Genomic DNA, 19,044 nt, shown 5'->3' with positions numbered 1-19,044 from the left:
TATAACATGCCGAGTGACACTTATTAAAGGCTACCCAGTCACCACCACTTGTATGCCATTTATTTGTTGAAAGTGGAGACAGGAATGGAGTCGCACTCGTAAGAATGAGATGGAGGGAAAGTGGTCAAAAAAAAAGATGTCAGTCGCCACAGTCCACTGGAATAATGGAGCGACACAGGGTGACGCAACGGACAAGTCTATGGCTGAGGTGGTGTGGTAAATGAAACTCATAAACGTGTGTGCCACATTGAGGTATACCAGAGAATGTTTGTTTACCACGTTTTCCACCTGGGACTCGCGTGGAGACAGGCGTTTTCTCCCCCAGAGCGGAGAGCGGATTGTGGACGTTAAAGTCGCCAAGTATCAGGCAGTTGGCAGGTATTTGTGAGAGCAAATCGTCAAGAGTGGTCAAGGGTCAAGGACAATTGCTGATTATTGTTTGTGTGAGACCATGCCTCGCCGGCTTTTGGCCGGCCCTTTAAGTCCCTCTTCACCAGCGGAGAACCACTGACGGCGTTTTCATCTGGCGTCCGGAATCCTAAGACTCAGCGTACAATGCCCAGAGCAGTAACACAAGCTCGCTCATTTTATGATGTCTTACAAAGTTCGCATAGATAAGACAGTAGCATTAGCCTTATTCCTCGAAAAAACCAGGAGAATGGAGATATAGTGAGGTTGATGTTTCGGCAACATACCTTTGTCGAAACAATAGCAGAAGTGGATTCAAAATTGCCTGCCTATGATTTTTAGATATTTTTTTTGAAACAGTAAGCCACAGTTTTTACAGGACATCACCATTCAGGGAATTAAACGAAGAGCGATCGCCATTCCTTACCACGATACAGTGCCTATCTAAGAATTAGAATGTGCGGACATACGTGTACATTCATGGACGTGAAATTCTTAGAAAGGCACTGTATCTTGGTAATGGCTGGCAACCGCTCTTTGTTTAATCTGCTGAATGTTGTTGTCCTGTAAAAACTGTGGCTTTCTGTTAAAAAAAAAACAGAAAAATCGGGCAGGATCATTAGCAGGCAATTTCGAATTCACTTCTGCCATTGTTTCTATAAAAACATGTTGCCGAAATACCAACCCAATTATATCGCCATTATCTTGGCTTTTTCGAGGAATAAGGCTAGTACTGCTGCCTTATCCAAGTGAATAATGCTCCTCGCTGATGCACTGAACACCCTACGTGATTTCTAAGAAAGTTTCCTTGGTTGTCATATGCCTTTGAATTAAACGAATTAATTTCGCATGAATAAGTTCATGTATTCTAAGCCGCAGTACGCCAATGCTCGTCGTTTTTATTTGTTTCATGTTAATGCCGTTGAGGGTTGCATCAAACACACCTCGAACGGTGCAGTTCAGTTCATGGTATCGATGCACGAGTCAATGCTTTTGGTAGAAACTTTGCGTGCATGCAACACTGCGCGCAGTACCTTGTATGTAACACACTCCTCATCGGTATCAATCACACATCTCACTACCTATGAGCCCATCGCTAACCACGTGCCATTGCGAGCAGGTCATGATGCGAAGTGGAAGGAGATTATTAGAATGCAAAAAATCGGACGCATGTTGCCATCACTCCACGACAGGGGCGCAGTCAGGATTTAGGACGGGGGGGGGGGGCTATCAGGAATTGCGATGGGGGAAGTGTAGGATCCCAGCCCAGACGCAATCGTTTTACGGGAGGATCGAGACAAGGTACTGGCTTCACTAAATCAGCAATATCGAATAATTTGTTATGTGTGCGCGAAACTTCAAAGTTGACAGTGTCTGCCATGTGACGACAAAATTGTTTTTATTGGTGTGGTTGTGTTTTGGAAAAGAGAAGTGACTTTTGATCGGTAGCCAGGATCAGTAGGCTAACGCCCTCGCAGCATTCGTAAAGGATCTCAATAATCCTGCCAACATTGGCTATGCCATCTGACCGTAGTTCCCTCGAAATAGTAAAATGGCCGACGCAAAACTTGCATTTCATCGTAAGTTGGTGTGGCCGTGTAAGCATTGCCACACCTGCCACACTAAATCTCTTATTCCCGCGCTGGTGGTTTGAACTGGTGAAGTGTTATTTGGAAGCAGAAAGTGTCGTCCTTATTGGCGCCCAATAAGCCCAGGCGTTGGCTTCAACGTTACCGTTACTGTATAGATCACCGTTCGAGCAGATGCCCGTGCTCGCGACACAAACCCGTCGCCTGACACCGCTACCTGAGGCTCTGCGAGCCATCCGGCGATGGGCAGCGGTTTCTCTGCCGAGCTGTCCGCCTTCGGCCGCCCACTGGACCCAGTCGGGGTGCGAGAAAGCGGCACCCGGCCGGCGACCCGGCGGCCCCGACCGGCAGAGTGCCACCGGACGGCGGACGGACGGCTGCCGGGCTCGGGCGCTGCTGCATCGCCGCGCTCGGCCCACGCGTCAGCCTCTCGCGACGGCCGCACCGCACCGCACCGCTCGAGAAGTGAGTCGTTCGGTGGACCGCGGTCACGTCTGGGCCCGGCTGGACCGCGGCCACGTCTGGGCCCGGCTGGACCGCGGCCACGTCTGGGCCCGGCTGGACCGCGGTCACGTCTGGGCCCGCTGGACCGCGGTCACGTCTGGGCCCGGCTGGACCGCGGCCACGTCTGGGCCCGCTGGACCCGGTCAATGTCTGGGCCCGGCTGGACCGCGGTCATGTCTGGGCCCGGCTGGACCGCGGTCGTGTCTGGGCCCGGCTGGGCCGCGGTCTGGTCAGGGCCCGGCTGGACCGCGGTCACGTCTGGGCCCGGCTGGGATAGGGCAGAGAGATTGCGCCGTTTAAAGGGCGGACCCGACCCCGTCTGCTTGTAACAGGTAACATTATTCCATCCTGGAAAGTGTTTTGCTTATGAAGTCCAGGAAACTTAAGATTAAACGAGCTGAGGCACCGACGGAACAAATATTGCGTAACTTTCATAACGTTCTAAGGATGAACACTCATATGTACCTGTCCAAATGTTATACTCCCGTCATGTTTTGTAGCCAAATGCCTACTATTTTGTGCGCTGAATGACACGACATGTGAACGAACAGGACAGCGGCGCAGTTTTGCAAAATGAGTCGAGGGGGCGCGCTGAACAGTGAAAAATGGCCGAGCCTGCCCTAAAACATGTCAACAAATATGTTTATCCTAGGAAATGGCCCAGTCTCTTGTCAAAGTTGGGTGTGGAATTAAGCCCGAGTTGGAGAAGGGTGAGGCTAAAGCTCCTCAAAGGAAAAGAAAACTTCCTCCTGTACCAGAACTCTGCGATTTTAATGACGAGGATAATGGGCGTAACAAATATGGGGCAAAATCTTTACTACATTGAATGCTCCTATTTCACACAATCTAAGACGTTTTTGTCTACACGCGGTCCGCACATCTAAATGCAATTGCACTGGTATGGATGACGACACTATGGTACCTATCAGGGAGTCCTACATCGTTCCCGTATTTGATTTCCAGGCAGAAATACAAAGCTGTGTTTTGGCCTCTGGCAGCCAACGTACAAATATTTTACATACAGTGCCGAACCTCTATTCCCACCTCGTGCATAGTGAGAAGTTGTATGAAGATGTATAGACATGGCTACGACACCATTAAAAAAATGTACATACATCCATGGATGATATTCTGGGGGTTTCCGGCAACCCTTCCAAGCAGTAGGAGATCAAAAATATGTTATCGTAACGCTGAACCAAACGATGAAACTTTGCATGTCTGAGAGGCGGCATGCCCCCCCCCCCCCCCCCCCCGCAGGGATGGTAAAACCTGCCGTCATGGTAGATAATGTGGGCGACAAAAATGTACGTATTCACGCGAGGCTTGGTGCCAAAAATGTTCTTGGGCAGCGGGTCTTGGTGGTGGTCAAGACAAAGCACTACAGCAAACTGCAAAACATAACGTGAGGTATCTATACATAGATATTGTGCCCCCATGGTAATACATTTCGTCAATCAACACCTGCAAATGCTTTCAACCCGACGACAAAAAAATCTATGATTTTTAGTTGGTCGGGCCGACTCGGTGGCAAGTCGGCGACAAAGCAATGTATTTTCTATGTCCCGGCCGGTCGGCCGATTCGCTGTTTTTAACAGCCGGCCCCCAGTGTCCCGAACTAGACAGTATAAAATACCGAAGAAAAAATATAGATATGGGGATTCATCTGACCGCAAGGGTATGTTTTAATCGTTGCGATTCGACAGGTACGAAGTGGGCAGTGATTTTTTATGCACTGAAATTTTGCAAGTGACATTCGCATTGTAGTGTCATGAATAACTGCCTGGGCTTTAACTTTTGACCTTGCTTACTTTATTGGCGGTGCCACGATTCAGCATCCTACTCTCAGCGACGAGAGGCGCTTACACTTCAGGGTAAGTCGGCGGGATGATCCGATCAGTGTAGAAATTGACCTGTGATTATCCAAACCGTCTTTTCAAGACACCGAAAAGGCTGTTGACAACGCTAAACCACCGCCTCATGTGAGGCTATCTACAAATTTCGATACAATTTGCTTGTTAGTGCACGGCGAAAGGTGCCCACCAGTCAAAACATGTCACGCCGGGTTTGATGCATGCCTAAGGTGTGGTGGATAGTTTGATGACGGCTGAGATGGGGCTAGAAGCGCGCACGTGATTTTCGTAAGGGGGCGTGGCCTCGTGCTGGCCCCATGTTTCACATAATTCCCAATGCTGCTTGCCACTGGTTCGAAATCTGCCATGCGTTCTGCTGCCCTGGCTATCGAGGTCCTTCGTTGTTTTTCGCAGTCGAGGAAGACGAATCCAGCCGTGGATCGAGTTTGAACGTGGGGTCCCGGCAAGCCCTGAGGGTGGAAAGTTCCTGTTGTGACTGGGCTATCTCATTAGCTTAGGGCAGGTGCGTCTGGTTTCTTAGCAGCAACACTTATCCTGACAAAGCTGATAAAAGCGCTGACAAAATCTAATTTAGTTGTGACATGCAGCAAAAACTATGATATATAAATCGACTCAAGTAGAACACTTAACCATTTCACAAGCATTTGAGGCCGTCGGTTGTACCATCGGATACCACTATCGAGCTAGCTGAATGGTTGCGCACTGATAAAGACCCTGAGCATCGCGACAGAACACGCGGAGTTCACTCGGCTGTCCGGGCTCACACACGCATTGGACCAAATGCTCGAGTATGCAAGACAATGGGAGGCTAGCAAACAGTACTGTGAATTTTATGTACCACACCGGGAAGTCACTCGCGTTAAATTGGGTGGAGCGGATGGAAACTAATGTAAAAGAGATAATAAATGCAAAAAAAAACTCATCTTTCAAGCGAAGTTTGCTGCGACTCAGTGAATTGTGCACTGATACGGCGATTTAGCATTATTAAAATGCACGTCGCTCTGGCTGCGCCTGCTCTATCACACAACTTCACACATTCTATCACACAGCTTCAACAGCAAAATGATTTCGTACCTTATCATGCACCCTGCATGATAAGGTACGAAATGAAGTCGCATGTATAAAAGCGATCTAAACTTAACTGATTTGATTTCAGTGCATGCGAACAAATATGCTCAGATGTGCTTCAACAGTAAACCAGGTGTACGTGGTCGCGAAAAAGAGGTGTTGATTTTGCGTTTCCTATTTCATGTTCCCTGTATTGGTCATGTTCATATTCATGTTACCTATAAATGATTTTCACAGCTTTGTATCAATCGAACACTTTTCGTTTCATCAAATGATGCCTGCATGCACATTCTTGACGTTGGTTAATAGCTACTTGCAAAACGTGTACTTAAGTGTTTTTTATGCCGCTACCCAAGAACAGGTAACCAGGCGTGCCCCTCCTCAATCCCAGCGACGCAGTAAACCGCACGTTAACACCAGAAAACATAAAATCAAGTCGCGGCACTCCCAGCTAGGAATATAAAACAAACGTAATGAGGCAGGCGAAGAGGTGGTGCAGACCCGAAGGAATTGTGTTATGTAATAGGCAGGCAGTTATGTATGGAATGAGACACAGACAAAAGTATGTGATTATATCTTGTTCTATTTGCACATCAAGCATAACATCAGTATCCTGCTGAGGTCAGAACCTGGTACGTCTTATTTGTTTCGAAAACCGCGTCATGCATTGATGCATTCGGCTGCGTTTTTGCATGCGTGCCAGCTGCCATAAAACGCAAGCTTTCTCCAAAGCTCCTTTGGAGACGCGGTGGCCCGTTTTGACATCGCCGGCTTCTTGCAGGATCCGTTGCGGCAGAGTTGCATGCGGCGGCCGAAGCCCCACCAACGCCGAGGTTTCGCTCCACGTTTGGTCAGCGGATCTCCGGGATCGGCGACCGGTGGAAAGCGGTCCGGCCTCCCGCGGTCACGGGACACCGTTCCCGCCCACGCGCGCTGAGCCATGCGCGGCGCGGCGGCGGCGCTGCTGGCGCTGGTGCCCGCCTGCTGGGCTGGTTACGTCTTCTTTCCGGGCCCGTCGATCGGGCCGGAGCCGCCGGCGCTCTGGCTCAGCCTGCGCTCGGCGCGCGCCGGCCGCCTGTTGGACGCGCGCGGCGCAGAGGGCGCGCCCGAGCTGCGCGCCGCCGGCGTCATGATCGGCCAGAAGTACAGCGACTTGGAGCCGGCGCCGGATGCCGGGTCGACGGGCGACCCGTCGCCTGGGCACACCTCCACAGGCCCTGACTCAGCGATCGGCGGCGACTCGACCCCGGCGGAGCTGGCCCTGTTCGACAACGCCTTTACTCCAGCCCCGGCGGAGCTGGCCCTGTTCGACAACGCCTTTACTCCAGCCCCGGCGCAACTTGCCCTGTTAGATAACGCCTTCGCTCCCGACGACGCCGAACTCGGCGAATTTCCGGCTGCGGGGACGTCCAAGTTTCTGGATGATTCGGAGGTGTTGCCACTGCAGGGCGAGGTGCTGTCCGGCGGTGGCCCAGTGCCGGAGCCGCGCCGTTCGCCGCCGCCACTGGACCTGCAGGGCGCCGGCTCCTCTCTGCAGGATTGCCAGCGTCCGCCTGGCGCCACCGGAACGGGCCGGCACGGCTCCGCCGGCCGAGCTGCTGGTGTACCAGCTAGACGGGGACGAGTTGAGTGCGGACCAGAACCTGGTGAACCTGCTGGTGTCGCAGGGGGCGCTGCGTCGCCCCGGGCCGCGGCCGCGCGGCGTGCGCGTGGCGCGGCTGCGACTGCTGACGGACGAGGGTGCACCACCCGACCAGAGGCCCGTCTTCTTCGCCCCGCGCGCCGACGAGACCGGCTCGGTCGGCGCCCAAGACGATGTTTTGCCCGTTTCGGACGGCGACAACGAGAAGATCCTGCCCGTGCTGGCAGGTGTGAGCGAGGAGGAGATACTCAATCCGAACGTCAGCAGGTTCGAAATTCGAGGAGTGTCGGATGGCGACCATAATGAGATTCTGCCCGTCTCAAGCAGCCAGCATGACATCGTCACGGATGCGGACGGGGATGGGACCGAAATTCTGCCCGTCCTAGGGAGCCAATACGATATCGTGGCGGAGGCGGAAGGGGGCGGGGCCGAGATTCTGCCCGTCCCAGGGAGCCAATACGACATCGTGACGGATGCGGACGGGGGCGGGGCCGAGATCCTGCCCGTCCCAGGGAGCCAATACGACATCGCGACGGATGCGGACGGGGGCGGGGCCGAGATCCTGCCCGTCGCAGTCAGCCGGGGTCAGGCTCTGGACAGCAACGTGGTACCCACGCCGTCTGAAGAGCAGGAGGGCGACGCTCCGGCGCGTGACCCGCCGATGACGTCACACGTGTCCGTCAGCTGGTCGGCGGCGCCAGCGGCCGACTCGGGGCCGGCGCAGCAGGAGGGCGAACCGCGGCTGGCCGGCCGCCGCGCCCCTGCGGCTCGTCTCGGAGGCGGCGCTGCTGTCCGAGCCCGGCTCGCGGGTGAGCCGGGCCGGTGCCGGCTGGGGCCCGGCCGCCGCCGCCGCGCCGCCGGAGGGTCCGCGTACTACGGAGACCGGCTCGTCGCTCGTCGGTGAGGTGTTCGGCTGGGGCTCGGCATCACGCGACAGCCAGGAGAAATACAACGAGAGCCAGCTAGACCCAGATCAGCCAGGGTCGGCGTCTCCTTACTTCGCCATAACCCTGGGCCCCGGCGAAGAAGCGCTCGGCGAGCCGGGCATCTCGCAGGGGAAGTACGAGCATGAGGAGAGTTTGTTGCAGAAAGAGCTGCACGGCGATGTGGCTTCGCTCCAGGAGGTGGAGTACGAGGACGACGGAAGCTTGTCACAGGAGGACCTGGTGGCTGAGGGAAGCTCGCTGCAAGAGGCGCTGCATGAGGAGGGTACGGCCCAGGCCGCGCTTCTGGACATTCCCACGGCGCACACGGTCAACTTCGGCACTGACAACGTCATAGAATCTGGTGAGGACCGGGTCGTAAGTCCAATTTTTCGCCGATGGGACATGATCGATGGCTTCTGGTCGCGCGCCTCTGTTCATAGATGGCCACCATGTGGGAAAACATCGGATGCAGTTTGGTTAGCATCAGTTGGTAGCAGAACAGGTCGTTGTGTACCTGTTGCGTAATGTTATATGTTGGGAAGGACTGCTCCTTAGTACTCCTGTTGTCGCTTGGCGTTGTTAGCGTTCATCAGCTGTGCTTTCCCTGCAGATGACGGCACTGAGCCTCAGCTGGTAGGAGAGATGGAAAACTGCCCCAAGCTGGGGCAGAATATGACGCTTGAGTGTCGCATCAAAAACGCTCCACAAGGTGACGAGATTCAGGTAACGCCACACAAATGTGAAGCGTGTCGAGCTGCCGTTATGTGCCGCCAGTGACAAATGACGAACACGCGCATGGCTCCCGCTGCACCGCTTCATGTGTCTGCAATGGCGGAGGACACCGGCGCTGTGAAAGGGAGAGTTAAACAGATGCAGGCGGCAGGTTACGCAAACGTTGATCAGTGGATAAAACCAGCTGTCAGGGACACAGATCTGCGCTCCGCTTCATGGAGGGAGATTAGAAACAACTCCGTGGCATTGGGCGAATGATGTCAGTGTGTGCCAAACACCTCCTGACCGACTTCATCGACTGAGCGAGCACTACTTCATCCGAACAGCCCGATTCTGACCGTATCAGGGAGGGCAGTCCAGTGCCGGCTGGAACGTATCGAAGGTGATAGTGCATTGGGTGGCATGGTGGCGAAACGCCTCAAGCTGGTGCCGTGTTCCAAAGAGGCCATGATATCTGCATAATGTCCTGTTATGCTGCAATCAGCCTGCTGTCCAGCCTGATTGGTAACCTCTCACTCAGTCAACAGCCTGCTGTCTCCGGCCGATCGGTAACCGCTCACTCAGTTAACAGCCTGCTCTTCCCGGCCGATCGGTATCCTCTCACTCAGTCAACGGCCTGCTGTTCCCGGCCGATCGGTAACCTCTCACTCAGTCAACAGCCTGCTGTCTCCGGCCGATCGGTTACCGTTCACTCAGTCAACAGCCTGCTGTCTCCGGCCGATCGGTGACCTCTCACTCAGTCAACAGCCTGCTGTCTCCGGCCGATCGGTAACCTCTCACTCAGTCAACACTTCTGGGAAATGCTGGCCGACGGTCAGCGCCGAAGCCAGCTGTGGCCGGATGCAGGTTTCAGTGCATCAACGTTCAGAGCTGGAGGGACGAGGCGGCCTCAGTGTTAACGTCCAGGGCGACGTCGAGGTCTCTGCCTTGCAACACTCACTGTACGTCGCCCAGCGTTGGCAACGGATATGCGGTCACCGAGTATGAATCCGGTTGTGGCTCGCTGGTTTCTGCTGTGGCTCTGCTGAGTGCAGCCCGCGGCTGTCATCCGGACCTGGGATGGGTTTACCGGCAGCCTCAGTTCTGTCACCCTACCCTGGCGGATTTGTCCCACCCTGTACCCCGGACCGGGCCTGGGTTCACCGGCAGCCCCAGTTCTGTCACCCCACCCTGGCGGATTTGTCCCACCCTGTATCCCGGACCGGGCCTGGGTTCACCAGCAGCCCCAGTTCTGTCACCCCACCCTGGCGGATTTGCCCTGCCCTGTCATCCGGACCTGGCCTGGGTTCACCGGCAGTCCCAGTTCTGTCACCCCACCCTGGCGGATTTGCCCTGCCCTGTCACCCGGACCGGGCCTGGGTTCACCGGCAGTCCCAGTTCTGTCACCCCACCCTGGCAGATTTGCCCTGCCCTGTCATCCGGACCGGGCCTGGGTTCACCGGCAGTCCCAGTTCTGTCACCCCATCCTGGCGGATTTGCCCTGCCCTGTCACCCGGACCGGGCCTGGGTTCACCGACAGCCCCAGTTCTGTCACCCCACCCTGGCGGATTTGCCCTGCTCTGTCAGCCGGACCTGTTCCGGCCTCACCGGCAGCCCCAGTTCTGTCCTCCCGCCCTGGCGGGCCCGACCTCACCCACTGTCAGCCGGACCTGTTCCGGCCTCACCGGCAGCTCGTTGCTTTCACCTCTGACGTCACCCACATCCTTGTAACACGACCTCACATCGGCTTATCGCGCCCAATCGGACGTGGGAGGAGGCAGTTTGCGCGGGGAAAGGCTGAACTCATTTAAATGCTCGATGAACCGGTGAAACGGCTGGAGAAGCACGGCGGCGGGGTGAGGAAAAGTGTTCAGGTGCTTGTTTGCTGCACAGACACACAAAGCTGTCGAATGCATTAGCAGGCGATGATGCAACAGATGGTGGTCCGGATGGTTCACACCGGTAGCGTATATCCAAGGAAAAACATTATTGTTCTGATCCTGAAGGCGATGATAACTGCAAGCATTTTAGTGTGCTACCATGAGATCCGTCACTTTGGTTTCTTTTTTAGAAAATCCGATTTGCTAATGATGATTGGAGGGATTTGACAATCTTGTGTCTGTAATTTGACCTCAGTCCGTGGGCAGCACAGCCCTCTGCTAACACACCCTGCCCGTTCCAGAGGTTCTGGTGGGTGAAGCGTCACTTTGACGGCGCCGACCGGGTCGTGCGGGACGAGCTGCTGGCGGCGAACGGCAGGAGTTTGGATGCCGCCAGCAGGACCAGCGTCGAACAGGTCAGTCGGTCGGGCCTCTATCCCGCGACCAGCGGCAGGAACGGGTCAGCCGGTCGGGCCCCTGTCCCGCGACCAGTGGCAGGAACAGGTCAGCCGGTCGGGCCTCTGTCCCGCGACCAGCGGCAGGAACAGGTCAGCCTGTCGGGCCTCTGTTCCGCGACCAGCGACAGGAACGCAGCAGCCGCCGGCAAGACCATCACTCATCAACGCTGTCGTTGCTCCAACAGCGATAGCTGGAGGACGATGCAGCTCGGTCGTGACAGGATTACAGGCTGTGGGGCGTCTCGTGCCGCAATGCCAATATTGCCAGACAGCACTGCACCGTCGTATGTCGACAGTGTTCACTGTTTAAGACCATCGGCGATTGCGAAGCATAGTGAATATTTGAGTCACGTGTCGACCGGATCTGTTTGGCTACCGCTGTGGTGCTACTGCTGACGTGTGTTTCACACCTACGTCCCTAACGCGCCGTGACGACAGGTGGCGGTGGGACACCAGCGGCTGATGGTGACAGCCGTGACACCCGCCGACACGGGCCTGTACATGTGCCAGGCCGGCTGGGGCGACCGGCTGCAGGAGGTCGAGCTGCTGGTCTTTATCTGCCCCTGACCCGCGCTCGCGCCGCGCACCGACGCGCTGCTACCTGTCAGGCGGTGCTGGTCGGTTCATCGTTCGTCCCTCGCCATGAGTAGTCGGTTGGAGACGCATCTGTCGACGTCTCGACGAGTGGTGACGGAGCAGAGCGAGCTGCTCGACCCTGCACGAGTGGTGACGAAGCAGAGGGAGCGGCTCGACCCTGCACGAGTGGTGACGGAGCAGAGGGAGCGGCTCGACCCTGCACGAGTGGTGACGGAGCAGAGGGAGCGGCTCGACGCTGCGCGGCCGCGAGCTCTTGTGAATGCCGTGGATGCTGTCTTCCCGCGCATGTTTTGATTTGTCAACGCATTTGGGCAGCATGCGTCACTGGACGCCCATGGTTAAGGAAGTGTTGGCCTCGATCAGGCTAAGCGACGGCGAGATGCTGTCATCTCACCCAGTCACGGATCCAATGACGGCGAGATGCTGTCATCTCACCTTGTCATGAATCCGATGGCCGGGTTGTTAGTTGTCGCAGCACACCGCTCGCTTTGCTTTAAAAGCTTTCATTTGGTTTGCGAGCCGAATACGCTTTGCGAGCATCTTGGTTGTCATCTGAGAGTGAGGATATCATTCCTGCTTTTGATGAAAGCAGTTCACGCGACATGTAGCGTTTGACTTGTGGCAAGGGCTTCATTCATATTGTTTTGGTAAATACAATGTATTGTTAACGTTGGGGTCGTACCGTTTTTTAACCCCCTGAGACGGATATAAGAATATATATATATATATATATATATATATTATATATATATATATATATATATATATATATATATATATGTGTGTGTGTGTGTGTGTGTGTGTGTGTGTGTGTGTGTGTGTGTGTGTGTGTGTGTGTGTGTGTGTGTGTGTGTGTGTGTGTGTGTGTGTGTGTTTACATATGTTTGATTAAGAACAGCCGCTGATTTCGAATTGGCAAGCTTACTGATGCATCATTCGAGGGTTTCGGGCTTTCGACTTAACCGTACCGTTAAGATTAGAGATTGTTTTTACAAGATTGCTGATGTATTCGTCGATATCTGTACACTCCAACGTTATCGGTATCTGTAAAGCATAGTTCAAACACGTTTCGTCACTCTCCACTCATGCACAGACGCATGCATCCCTCTCCCACACAAGCACCCACACCTGCACCCTCGCTTACACGCAAACCACATGCATGCAAAGAGGCGTACATATACACATATACATATATACATATACATATATACATATACATATATATATATATATATATATATATATATATGCATATGTATGTGTATATGTATATGTATACCTGTTTGCCCTTGCGTATGTCCATGCATGTGGTTTGCGTGTGGGCGAGGGTGCAGGTGTGGGTGTTTGTGTGAGGGAGGGATGCATGCGTCTGTGCATGAGTAGAGAGTGACAAAACTTTTTTGAATTCTGCTCTTGCCATGCATTTCCATGAGGTTCATGCTAGGCTTTCATTATGAGCGAAACTACATTCTGAGCCTGTATTACAGTCATAGTTATTTTTTTTAAGGCGCTTCAACGTGGTGGTTGTTCTGCGCCTAGTCGTACAAGAGAAAACAACCCACACACAGTGCAGATAGATACAAAAATACGCATAGAAACATAGTTTCAGTCAATGAGACAAGCGATTTAAAACAGTCAAGAATGCCCTGGCGCGAGGGGCTCGGACGGCGCCGCAGGCAGCCGGTTCTACGCCGCGGCGGCTCGCGGTACAGAAATTGCCGCTGTGTGGCGCTCAGTCGTGAAAAGTATTGGCGCCAACATACCCGAGATGCTTTGGCTTTAGCAGTCGAGCCGGACCCTGACAGTTCAGTCACCTTTTTAATTAGCTTATCATATATTCGCAAACACTGATCGCACTCGCTGATTAACGTAGGAAATGTAAAATTCGGAAGTTGAGAAGGTAAGCGAAGCAATTGTCTCTGATCGATCCTGATCTCTGTGATCAAGAGTATGTACGACCACGATTGTTGTGTGGAGAAAACGGAAGATTTCGCTAACAAGAGAGCGGGCGAAATGTCTAACTGGTTACATGAACCCGCCAGCGAGACGCTGATGCACGGATGTAGGGAGGTTTTTAACCCCTGGTTTAGGTCATGGTAACCAGAAAAGATGGATGTATAGTGTCAATCGCATGATGTATGTGAAGGCACCCACCGTCTACAATACACGTGGTGAACCTAACACCGACCGACCCAGAACGACGCCAGTAATCAACTGAGACGAGGCCAGTGACGCCCTCCTGAGACGAGGCCAGTCACGCCCTCCTGAGACGAGGCCAGTGACGCCCTCCTGAGACGAGGCCAGTGACGCCCTCCTGAGACGAGGCCAGTGGACGCCCCTCCTGAGACGAGGCTAGCGACGCCCTCCTGAGACGAGGCCGGTGACGCCCTCCTGAGACGAGGCCAGTGACGCCCTCCTGAGACGAGGCTAGCGACGCCCTCCTGAGACGAGGCCAGTGACGCCCCTTCCTGAGACGAGGCTAGCGACGCCCTCCTGAGACGAGGCCGGTGACGCCCTCCTGAGACGAGGCCGGTTGACGCCCTCCTGAGACGAGGAAAGTGACGCCCTCCTGAGGACGAGGCCAGTGACGCCCTCCTGAGACGAGGCCGGTGACGCCCTCCTGAGACGAGGAAAGTGACGCCCCTCCTGAGACGAGGAAGTGACGCCCTCCTGAGACGAGGCCAGTGACCGCCCTCCTGATACGAGGCCAGTGACGCCCTCCTGAGACGAGGCCGGGTGACGCCCTCCTGAGACGGGCCAGTGACGCCCTCCTGAGACGATAGGCCGGTGACGCCTCCTGAGACGAGGCCAGTGACGCCCTCCTGAGACGAGGCTAGCGACGCCCTCCTGAGACGAGGCCAGTGACGCCCTCCTGAGACGAGGCTAGCGACGCCCTCCTGAGACGAGGCCGGTGACGCCCTCCTGAGACGAGGCCGGTGACGCCCTCCTGAGACGAGGCCGGTGACGCCCTCCTGAGACGAGGCCGGTGACGCCCTCCTGAGACGAGGAAAGTGACGCCCTCCTGAGACGAGGCAGTGACGCCCTCCTGAGACGAGGCCGGGTGACGCCCTTCTGAAACGGGCCAGTGACACCCTTCTGAGACGATGTCTGGAATATGACAATGCTTAGCATAAGCCTAGTGATTAGTCCATAAGGGCTACGCAGGAACTTGATCCTGCTCATGGCGACTGAGTACATCAAGAGCTCTTTTCACTGATGGTTTTGCCACAATGACTGAAAAAATCTAGATGACATGTCAGCATGGTCAGGCGTACGGCCAGCCGAGTCAAATCGCTTTCCGTTTGTGAATATGTCCGCAAGCATCATGTGTCAGTTTTTTTCTTTCCTCATGAACTCACAAAGTGTTAGCATTCATCGAGAGAGAAAGCAATATTATCTGAATCGAAAGATAATATTCTGCCTAGCAGAATGCCCATATCCGGATAATGATGGCCGTCAACTGTACCACGGACGTCAGCCAACATGTGCATAGTGCGAGGCGCGGGTCTTCTCGCTCATGACAGATGTCACCTGCCTTATCTTGACAGGGTTCAACCTATCATATGTTGACAGGGATCACCTATCTTATCTTGACAGGGGCCACCTATCTTATCCTGACAGGGGCAATCTATCTTATCCTGACACGGGCAACCTATCTTATCCTGACAGGGATCTTATCCTGACAGGGGCAACCTATCTTATCCTGACAGGGGCCACCTATCCTATCTTGAGAGGGTTCACCTATCGTATATTGACAGGGGCCACCTATTTTATCCTGACAGGGGCCACCTGTCGTATCCTGACAGAGGCAACCTATCTTATCCTGACAGGGGCAACCTATTTTATCCTTACAGGGGCAACCCATCTTATCCTGACAGGGGCCACCCGTCCTATCTTGACAGGGTTCACCTATCATATGTTGGCAGGGGCCACCTATATTATCTTGACTCGCCACAGCACAACATCCGTACCTTATTGGGACCTCCTGTCTGCAGCAAGGCTTTCCTGTCAAATAAGTGAGACCTCTTTTCAGGCCGGTATTGAGCGGGGGGGGGGGCAAATCTGCCCCCCCCCCCACGCCTGTTCAGTATTCACGATGATTCAAGAACGCCTTGAGATATCACGCCAAAATTCATGTCAGGTCTTGACCGATGATTTTTCATCTTGTGCTGAAATAACAATAATGAGACAATGATTGATCAATCATGAGCGATATCAGAGTGCCGTCAAGTTTGCCGATTTTTGACAAAAGCGTCTAGCCGTATACAAATTGATGCAGGAACCGAACGAAAGGGCATATCTGATGCCTTCAAACGTAACTGTGAGCACATTAGTACTTCCATTCATGTGTGTTTGTCGTTGTGCTGTTTCAAAAATCCCACATTAAAATATTGACATGTCAAATAATACAAATGTCGTTGAGAAGTACACTCAACATCTTTTGGCCTCAGGCTCAAAATCATGAAAATATGAAAGGTGTCCTAGATACGGCAATGAAGAATGCCTGGACCAAGTTTCAAGCAGGCATCTGTGACACCGACTGAGTTACAGCTTGAAATGCGTCACAGCACATGAACCGTCGCCCCATGACCGGGTGGGCCCGGGCTCAGCGGGCGGCGGGGGCCCAGTCTTGCCGGAGCGACTCGGTAACGGGGCGGCGTGAGCTGTTATCAGCTTCACACGCAAACTGACGACCACGTGACTGGCGGCGGGGTTAAAGGATATTAGGCTGCGCTATCGGCAGAACTGGACTGTCAAAAGCAATGCGAAAATCGATCCCATATGGTCGCGAAATAAGAAGAAATATACTGATATCGCTTTTACCGCAGTTTGCACATGATCATTTCTAGCAGAGCTGTTTATTGCCGTTCTAAGTATTGCCAATTGGATCAAAGGCTATTTAGTTATCCGTTTTTGATGGAGTTGATCTGATATGACCTCGGTCCTTCAGTCTCCTCGTTTTACCAGGTCAAACCTGCTAGTAGAAACGTTTCTCATCGCACAATGGAATGATGTGCGGGCACCTAGCTGAGAAGTCCGGCATCCGACCACAACTCACGTTTTGAATGTCATCCAGCCGCGTATTCACCACCGAGGTCATTCATTCCACTTTGTCTTAGGCGGTTTTTGAGCAAGAAACAGCTCCTGCTCACGTATCTGATACCCACAGCTGTGACTAGGCTCTCTTACTGCGTGTTTAGATCGTTTAAATCTGACGGAAACAAACAGACCAAAAATAAATATAGACCAAGCCTTTGAGAGGGATTTCTGTGTTGGGGGTGGTGCGCTGCGCCGCTGCCGGCCGCCGCTGGATGTTAATGCGCCGCCGGCTGCCGCTGGCACGCCTCCCCCCAGAGCAAATTTATAGAGGAGCCCATTGGTCAGCATACGAGCCAGACGATGCTAGCGCACGACTCGGCACGTTGTGACTCCGGTACACCCGACATCAACACATACTCATGTTAGCCATAGAGATAGGATGAAGCGGGTGACCGTGGTATGGACGGGAGGTTGGGCCCGTTCAGGCACCATGAACGGCTGTCTCTCCACACATGGCTGTGCGCCCTTAACCACGTGCCCCGCCTCCACCTTTTTTTAGCTTATGATAATATTTAAACGTGGCGAAAACGGAACTGGATGAACTGATAATACAAACCAGCTGGCAAGGGTCCCACGCAACTGGCGAATTACATTGGCAAGGGCCCGCTGGATTGTAACTCTGGAAGCCCCCCCCCCCCCCCCCCACGGCCTTTACTAATCCACGCAGACTCCATGCACTCGGAGCCCCACCACACTTACTCCAAGCATACACATACGCTGGCGCCCACGTCACCCCACTCATTCCTGGCTTGCATGCTATGAGACCCCTCCACCCCCTTTTACCCAGTGCCTTGGTATTATGATTGGCTTGTCTGCGTGGGTCCTCGTTAAGCTAACTTAAATTTATTTATCACATTTCAAACATTTCATAAAGTGACGTGTAAGCCCTGTTTAAAATGTATCATGTTAATTTGTCAGTTCGGCACCGACACAATTGCTGGGGCGACGCCTGGTGTCCGAAGCTGAACGGCGACTCGTTCCCTCGCCTGACCTCCAGGGTGACGGCTCCCTGTTCGGACGACGCTTCCCGTATTCTGTCCACGGTGGGCGGCCCATCGCTCATTCGGCTACGCCCACCTCTAGCAGCTTTCCGTTGCCGCGCACCCGCCTTAGGCAGCGCTTCGTCCAGCGCGGAGACGTCGCCTCCGGCGCTTCTGCGACCTCGCCTCCCACCTGCCGGAGCGAGCTTTGCAAGGCACCGGCCCACGAGGCGTCCCTCAGAGGCTTGGAGATGAACGGGCGCGCCTGGTGGGACAGTGAAGCCCCTCGGCAGACGACGAGCGCCCGACTTGACCTGCGTTCATGCTTTTCGGTCTCCACGGCCGGCGCGATCTGGAGACTCGGCTGACCGGCCTGTCCGACGACCTGGTTCCTCGTCGCTGTTCCTATAAGCGCCGATGGCGGAAAATCTATTCGTCCCGAACATCCCGCCATCAAGCGCTCATAAGGCCTGGCGTATACCGTGTCGGAAGAGAGCAGGCTGTGTCCTTTTCTCTCCCAAGGCGTGGTACACGAACGGATAGATCCAGGTACCGCAGCGCACAATCCGGCATTCCGGGCCGTCCCCACTGGGTCCTGGGCCATACCATGACCCGTGCCCCTTGATGCCGCCACGCCTGAGGTCTAATGAGAGACAACAAAACGACTTGACCGTCTCTTAGTTAAAAAAGACCGCAACTGTGCCTTTAAGCTGCGCCACCCACAAACGTATATCTGCGTAAAAGCAGGACTGCTCTCGCCTCGGGCGCGCCCTGCGCGTCCCCCGCTGGCCCAGTTCTCACGTGGCATGGCGCCTCTGATGGCAGCTGATGGTGACAGCGGCACCGGCGCGGCAGGGTTTCTGGGGATCTTCACAACGTGTCAGTTACACATTTCTGTGCGCATGTTTGCGTCGCCGGGGAGCTGGCTCTTGCATCTATTTATATTGACGCGATGGACCATTTTGACAGAAGGGGCCGCCGTTATGGCCGTTCCGGTGGGGGGGGGGGGGGTACATCTGGCGTCGCTTCGTCGGTGCGGGGTCGATCGGCTGGAGTGTCGGGCCGATCGGCTGGAGCGTCGGGCCGATCGGCATCCTGCTCTCGGCCTAATGGTCGTGTTTGGTGCGCCGTGGGGGAGCTCCAGACCATGGCCGGCTCGCTTGCTGTCCCACGCTCCGCGCGAGAAGTCTCACCGGTCCCGGACGGGTGACGCGCAAAATGAAAAAGCGTGAAAATGTACGCCCTACACTTTCAGCATTCATTTGCACGGGCCGTGACCCGGGCTCTAGGCCTCATACGGCGCGCGTAAC

Source organism: Pollicipes pollicipes, unplaced genomic scaffold, assembly GCF_011947565.3.
Source record: "Pollicipes pollicipes isolate AB1234 unplaced genomic scaffold, Ppol_2.1 Scaffold_2555;HRSCAF=2994_pilon_pilon_pilon, whole genome shotgun sequence".
NCBI lineage: Eukaryota > Metazoa > Arthropoda > Thecostraca > Pollicipedomorpha > Pollicipedidae > Pollicipes > Pollicipes pollicipes.
The sequence above is the reverse complement of the archived record's forward strand: the minus strand, read 5'-3'. Positions refer to the sequence as shown.